Source organism: Pistacia vera, unplaced genomic scaffold (genome assembly GCF_008641045.1).
Source record: "Pistacia vera cultivar Batoury unplaced genomic scaffold, PisVer_v2 Contig137, whole genome shotgun sequence".
In the NCBI taxonomy this organism is placed as follows: domain Eukaryota; kingdom Viridiplantae; phylum Streptophyta; class Magnoliopsida; order Sapindales; family Anacardiaceae; genus Pistacia; species Pistacia vera.
In genome coordinates this window covers 173,565-181,245 of record NW_022195434.1, presented here as the reverse complement: position 1 = coordinate 181,245, position 7,681 = coordinate 173,565, and the positions used below count along the sequence as shown (strand labels likewise).

The following is a 7,681-nucleotide window of genomic DNA, read 5'->3' as shown; positions in this document are numbered from 1 at the left end:
AGTCTAGGATCTGAGATAACTTCATGAAAATGGTGCTTCAAGCATACTAACCATTCTGACACTGTAGCCTCAATTCTGGAGATGCATTGGAACATAAAAGAGCTACTTTTATCATCCTTTCAGCCTCTTCCTTGTTAAAATCATGCTCCAGCTTTGGATCCACTATCCCCAAGTTCTTCTTTTGTTGCAAATCAAAAGCCTGCAAAACCCGAGAAAAAAGATATATTAGTTAAACTTTTGAATCCAATGCATAGGAGTAGACATATCCAATTGAACTTACCCAATCAAGAAGGCAAACACGCTCATTTTTCGCTCTATAACTTGCATTGTTCATCCACTGACAATTTCCAAAGCAACAACTCCAAAACTATAAACATCAGCTTTTTCGGTCAGGTGACCCCAGAGTGCATTTCTAGCCATGTAACCTCTGGAATCAAATAAAATGTCAGAATAGTATACCTGCTTGAAGCAACAAAATATTACACGTGTGATCAGAAATGTTGCAAAATCATTCTACTACATGGTTCCAGCAACTCTAGTGCTAATGTGGGTGTTATCTTCTTCTTGAGCTTAGCTAATCCAAAATCCGATATCTTAGCATTCAATTCCTTGTCTAGTAGCACATTTGTAGCTTTGATGTCTCTGTGAACTATCTAAGAGTTGATTCATCATGGAGAAAAGCTAGACCTCTGGCTATGCCAATACATATTTTCTGTCTTGTTGTCAGTCCAATTTCAAGGTAATTTCTGGACCTATATATTGATAATAACATATCTAGTCAAAAAAGTTTTAAAATTGAAAGCAATTCGACAAGCAAGTGCTATTAAAATACTGAAAAGCAAATGTCAGATGTTACCAAAAAGTGCACGTGCAAGCAGTTATTCTCCATGTACTCATAAACCCCATAATTGATCTCCCTCGACACAGCATCCGTAAGCTTACAAGATTTGGGTGTTGCAAACCAAAATTATCCCTATCTCATTCACAACTCTCGATTTCCTTGCCTTGATTTGAAGAAAGCATCTTCACGGCAATAAAAGTCCATCTGATAGCTGACCCTGTATCAAGAGATTTATAAATTATTTGTCAATGCCTATGAAGTATGATAAGAGTTGTATAGCAATAAAAATGTTTACCTTATATACAGATCCAAAACCGCCTTCTCCAATCTTTTTGCATACTCAAAATTGTTAGTGGCAGCTTTTAGTTGTCTGTAAGTGAAGGTACCTGTTTGCAATCTAGCCCTTTAAGATCTGACCGGTAGCAATCAACAGATGGGAGGTTATTTTTGAGTCAATATGAATGACTTGACGACTGAACCAAAAAGAATCTATAGGTTATCAACAAAGACTTTAGCTGATACCTCGTTCTCTTGTGTTTTTACGTCCATAATTTTCCTGCTGGGGAATCCCACCATGCCAAAGGGCAATGATGAAACTGTTCGAGGGTCGTTTCCAACAAAAGAATCCCAAGACACAAAGAACAAGGAATAACACTGAAGTGGCCACTCCAATCACAATAGGCAAATTATTTGTTTTTGCAGGTTCTGAGATAAGTAAAACACATACCAAGAAGAAAGGCATACAATTAGAAGAAACGGAATATAAATTGATACATCCAAAAATCTGACCACTTAAAACAGTTGTTTCTCACCGTCACACATTATGTGAAACAGAAATAACACCAAACAGCTCTGCTTATCAGCATACATAATTAAGGTGAAGTGACGGAGAAGATTCTTATTAATGCAAAGTCTTCATTAAATGATAATTGAATTGATTATACTTGAAAGACGTATATATACCACCAATCACCTTAACTCAAAACTTATTAGTTTTACATATGTATATTGCATCGTTATTTCTCTCTCTCAGCAATATATTTATTCCATAAAATAGATGTTCATATCAATATAATAGCTCTGGTGAAAAACAAAAAAAACTTGGCTATGTATACCGCTGAAAACTGAAACTAATTACCTGTCGGAGGAAGCTGAGACTGAGCACATGGTAGAGGCTGAAGCAAAATAAAGTAAAGAAACAAAGTGGAAGAAACCACTTTTTCTCAACACCACCATCTTTCAGGTTGGAGCTAGTTGTCGAAAATGCGGCCAGGGGGAGATTAAGTACTGATAGAATCCTCTCCTTGATTTTCTTAACTTTTTAAGTATACAGAGAAGATGATGAGACTTGTCCTCCAGTGAAGATGTGGAATAGAGAAGTTTGATCAGGTCAGCCTAATGAAGCCGCCAAATGAGAATTTAATCGGATTTGTATGTCAGCCACTCAATATCTTGATCACTTTCATGGCTGTTGCGACTTCTTTGCAGTCTCTAAGTTGCAAATTGAGATTCTTAAAACGAGCATTTTAATAATTAATGAAATAAATGTTAATTATATGACATTGACATTGTTGATATTTTTCTTCAAAACTTTGATGGACTAGAATACCGTTACCCATATGTTTATCCTACTTGTTATACATTAATTATGCATAACCGCAGGGTCTCTAGTCACCATCACTGTAATCAATACTGCAACGACTTTTAGCAGCAGTATCCGAATCTGCAACGTGCACTTGTCACTAATAGTTTGTGGTCGACAGCGAAAAGAAGAAAGAGTTGAAGACACTTTCCCCCACTGAGGTTTGCCATAACTATACTCACCCAGAACAATTTTTAACAAAAAACCCTCACACAAGAAAAAAAAAAAAAAAAAAAACACACACACACACACAAAAAGTAATCAAATATCTCGCTTCATTTATTAAGTATTACGTACTTCCTCTCTCTTCTTGACTGATGATATTATTCAAGACTTTAAAACCTGGCCGAAGTGATACCAACAAAGTGGATGGGTTCTGAGTTGATCGGTTGAACCGGTTTGACCGACGGATCAAACTGGTGACGTAGCATGTCAAAGGTTTGAAATCTAGCAAAAATTCCTAAAAATTATATAAGTTCTCACAAGTTTGAAATCTACAAAAACACCCTAAATTACCCTGCCAACATCGCAACCCATCCAAATAGGCGTTTTCTACATCGCCAATGAGGTTGAGGCCACTAGCAATCTGTTGTACCTGCACACGTAAAGAAACACGCGTGAAGCGACGGAAAACACCGGGGGGTGTTTGCTGTAGGCACTCCGACGCTCAAGTTAGCAAGGCTGAAAGAGGCTAATATGGTGAGGGCTAGGGAGTAGAGGGGTTATCGGAAGTCTAGTCCGAGACTGTGACTACAGTAGTGATATGAAGCTCTCAAGTAAGAACTTCAGGTGTGAAGGTGTAATGTCATGTCCTTTGTGAGAGGGCTGGCCTCTGTTTATATAGTGATTGTTTGGTCTCCCAATCCTGGTAGGAGTAGGAGTCCGAGTGTAACTCTAATGCAAACCCTATAGAAGTTAGGGCGGTGGTGAGCTGTCTTACCTGCGTCCGAATAGGAAAGTGATCTGAACAGGGAAGTCACTTCAAGTAGGAAAGTGACCAAGAACAGGAGAGTGACTTCAAATAGGAGATTGCACAAGAACAGGAAAATGATCAGTGGGGGCTGTGGGCTCTGAACTCGCCTATAGGCCCATGAAGTGAGCTAGAACTGGGAGGCCCGTGCCCGGATGCTTTGGGCCGGCCTTATCTCGTATCAAATGGGATTAATCTGGCTTGGGCCCCTCTAGGACTGGGCCTGGCCTTTTCTTCGCCGGTGGTCCTGTTTTCCTATTTGTTCCGAAGATGATTTTTGGCCCTAACATTTACCTAAAGCAAAGTCAAGCAAACACCTATTGGCATCCCTAAAGGGCCTGTTTTCCACACTCTCGTAGAAGAAGAAATTGGAATCCCAACCCGTAGATTTGTTTGGCATTCCCTCCAGCCCTTTGACATCGCCCCTTTTTGCCTTGGAGAGATAGTAAATGTCTCCTCCCTAGGATGTCTTCAAGCTATACAAGTAAACGAGCTCGTCCACCGATGACTCGCCCAAGCCACCCTTCATGTAGGTAATGTACATGTCAACCATGTACAAATATGAGTTCGCTGTGAGCTGAAAAAGAGCAATGTTGAAGCGTTCTAAGACTTTAACGTTGAAGGGAGGAGGTGGCACTGATGCTTCACATTAAAGGAGCACCTTGGAGGTCGCCACCCAACCAGAATGCGGGGTGTTAGATGATCAACCTCCTATGAGGCAAAGGGGGCAGACAATCGCATGTTCATCCCTAATGCGATCTAAGTCCTCCTGAGAGATCGTAGAAGTAGAGTTTCTCTTAGCCCTAACTGCGGAGGTATGCCCCACGATTTCAAGCTCCGTTTCGTCGCCAGACTTATCGTTAATCCTCAATGAGTCCACTTCAACACCACTGAGGCGATTCCTATCCATCACCTTGGCAACGAGAACAACATCTAGAGTTCTCTCATCGAGCTCAACACGACCCATTGAGGAAGTCTACTTTATAGCTTTCCCCTTGTTCCTGCTGTTGGAGTCCATGACATTGTACTCGTCTTCAAATACCTGAAACATGAAAGAACAAGTGTTACGAGCTATCAAAGCTAAGACCACTAGCCTAACTACACTTGCTCTCAGTCCTAAGCACCAGGGGTGCACAAAGTGATCACCCGATGAAGAGCCACTTTAACCAACCCAATATCTGACAACGAACTCCGGCTACACACCTTTCCTGGTCTAAAACTTGCCAGACAAGAACCCCATTCAACCCACTTCTTTGCAAACACAACAACAAAACAAGCTAGGAAGGAGTTGAGGAGAGTGGAAACTTACTTGAGTCAGGAAAGTCGTTGGATTAACATCGAGAAATCAAGGACATGCGCGATCGAGATCAAGAGAGAATTTTTCTGGTTAGAAAAGAAGAGTTTGCAAAAGCCTTTTAGGTTTTTTGGCCTATATTGCTTTTATAGCAAGTCATTTCAAGCAGGAATTGATCACGACTGTTCGTTTGTGTGGAAGATCACCACCCTTCATTATCTCCTACGATCTCATCCGTTCATCTCCATCACATGGTAGCAATTCGTGGAAGAAGTACAGCCATCGTTTCGGAAAGAGCAATGTCATGTCCCGTCATTTCAATCGACATGCACATGCATCTTCTACCGCTTTAAATGCATAGCCAGGGGTGACTAGTTGCGGTAAATGCATGATGTGCTTTCTCAAAAATTAGATTTTTGGAAATGGTAGAGGAATGCTAATTATCAAATTTCCACAAGTGTATCTCATCAGTGTTTGAGGGTTAAAAAATAATTTACCTTTTAAATTTTCTATGCACTGAGGAGGAAGCATTGCGCCCTTGAGATGTTGAAATGGATGTTGCAATTGTAAGGGGAAGAGAAAGCAATGATTTCTTGTCTATAATGAAAATGAAAATCAACCTTCTTGAAAATTTAATAGACTTTTATTGTGCATGATTGGAGGATGATAACAGAGAAGTCATCACTCAGTAACTAAAGAACTAATATCTGATGCAATTGGAGAATCATCACAGCTTATACTAATACATGGCAGTGTGATAAAGCCTTGGCTTAAGATAAGAATTTTTGTTTGATTTATTATTGCCCAAAGAAAAAGGACAAAGATGCCTAGTTTGAGTAGGCATGGCTTTGCTAAAATTAGACAAAGAAAGAAAGATTGTAATATATCTTTTACAACTAGCTGAAGAGAAACCTTCGTTGATGACATGGGTAATATATGGTTGGCCTTAAACGGTTCAGAATTGCAGTTGAAATATGACTTACAGCAATGCTTAAAAAGAACAACTTTCAGTAAAAAAATTCTACATATCTAATTCATTATTTGTTTATTGAACTCAAGAACTTTGATGCTAAACCGAAGAACTCTTACTAAAGGTTAGATATGTGGCCTCTGAATTGGCAGGATAAAGATCGTTTTCTGCTATAAGGTTCCTTTTGCTTTCAGAATTGACTGGGTAGAGATCATGAGCAGACGTGGTGGAAGAACCAAGTCCTGTTTTATCGGAAAAAAAGTCTGAGGATGAAACCCCACTTGAATTCTGCTCTTGCATCATCCGTTGAAGATGGCCTTTGAGTGATTTCAATCGCAAGTCATCACCATAGATGCTAGGATCTGAGATCACTTCATGAAAAATGGTTTGTGCTTCAAGCATACTAACCACTTCTGACATTGTAGGCCTCAATTCTGGAGATGCATTGGAACATAAAAGAGCTACTTTTATCATCCTTTCAGCCTCTTCCTTGTTAAAATCATGCTCCAGCTTTGGATCCACTATCTCCAACAAGTTCTTCTTTTGTTGCAAATCAAAAGCCTGCAAAACCCGAGAAAAAAGAATATATTAGTTAAACTTTTGAATCCAATGCATAGGAGTAGACATATCCAATTGAAACTTACCCAATCAAGAAGGCAAACACGCTCATTTTTCGCTCTATAACTTGCATTGTTCATCCCACTGACAATTTCCAAAGCAACAACTCCAAAACTATAAACATCAGCTTTTTCGGTCAGGTGACCCCAGAGTGCATATTCTGGAGCCATGTAACCTCTGGAATCAAATAAAATGTCAGAATAGTATACCTTGCTTGAAGCAACAAAATATTACACGTGTGATCAGAAATTATGTTGCAAAATCATTCTACTTACATGGTTCCAGCAACTCTAGTGCTAATGTGGGTGTTATCTTCTTCTTTGAGCTTAGCTAATCCAAAATCCGATATCTTAGCATTCAATTCCTTGTCTAGTAGCACATTTGTAGCTTTGATGTCTCTGTGAACTATCTTAAGAGTTGATTCATCATGGAGAAAAGCTAGACCTCTGGCTATGCCAATACATATTTTCTGTCTTGTTGTTCAGTCCAATTTCAAGGTAATTTCTGGACCTATATATTGATAATAAACAATATCTAGTCAAAAAAGTTTTAAAATTGAAAGCAATTCGCACATGCAAGTGCTATTAAAATACTGAAAAGCAAATGTCAGGATGTTACCAAAAAGTGCACGTGCAAGTCAGTTATTCTCCATGTACTCATAAACCAGCAATAATTGATCTCCCTCGACACAGCATCCGTAAAGCTTTACAAGATTTGGGTGTTGCAAACCAGAAATTATCCCTATCTCATTCACAAACTCTCGATTTCCTTGCCTTGATTTAGAAGAAAGCATCTTCACGGCAATAAAAGTACCATCTGATAGCTGACCCTGTTATCAAGAGATTTATAAATATTTGTCAATGCCTATGAAGTATGATAAGAGTTGTATAGCAAAAAAAATGTTTACCTTATATACAGATCCAAAACCGCCTTCTCAATCTTTTTGCATACTCAAAATTGTTAGTGGCAGCTTTTAGTTGTCTGTAAGTGAAGGTACCTGTTTGCAGATCTAGCCTTTAGATCTGACCGGTAGCAATCAACAGATGGGAGGTATTTTTGAGTCAAATATGAATGACTTGACGACTGAACCAAAAAAGAAATCTATAGGTTGAATCAAACAAAGACTTTAGCGATACCGTTCTCTGTGTGTTTTACGTCCATAATTTTCCTGCTGGGGAATCCCACCATGCCAAAGGGCAATGATGAAACTGTTCGAGGGGCGTTTCCAACAAAAGAACCCAAGACACAAAGACAAGGAATAACACTGAAGTGGCCACTCCAATCACAAAGGCAAATTATTTGTTTTTGCAGGTTAGATAGTAAACACATACCAAGAAGAAAGGCAT

At 39.2% G+C, this 7,681-nt stretch overlaps 1 pseudogene; it reads right to left on the bottom strand.

Moving 5' to 3' along the window:
• Positions 1-5,540: 5,540 nt before the first annotated feature.
• On the bottom strand, positions 5,541-7,320 carry LOC116122755 (annotated as a pseudogene).
• Between the last annotated feature and the right edge of the window lie 361 nt (positions 7,321-7,681).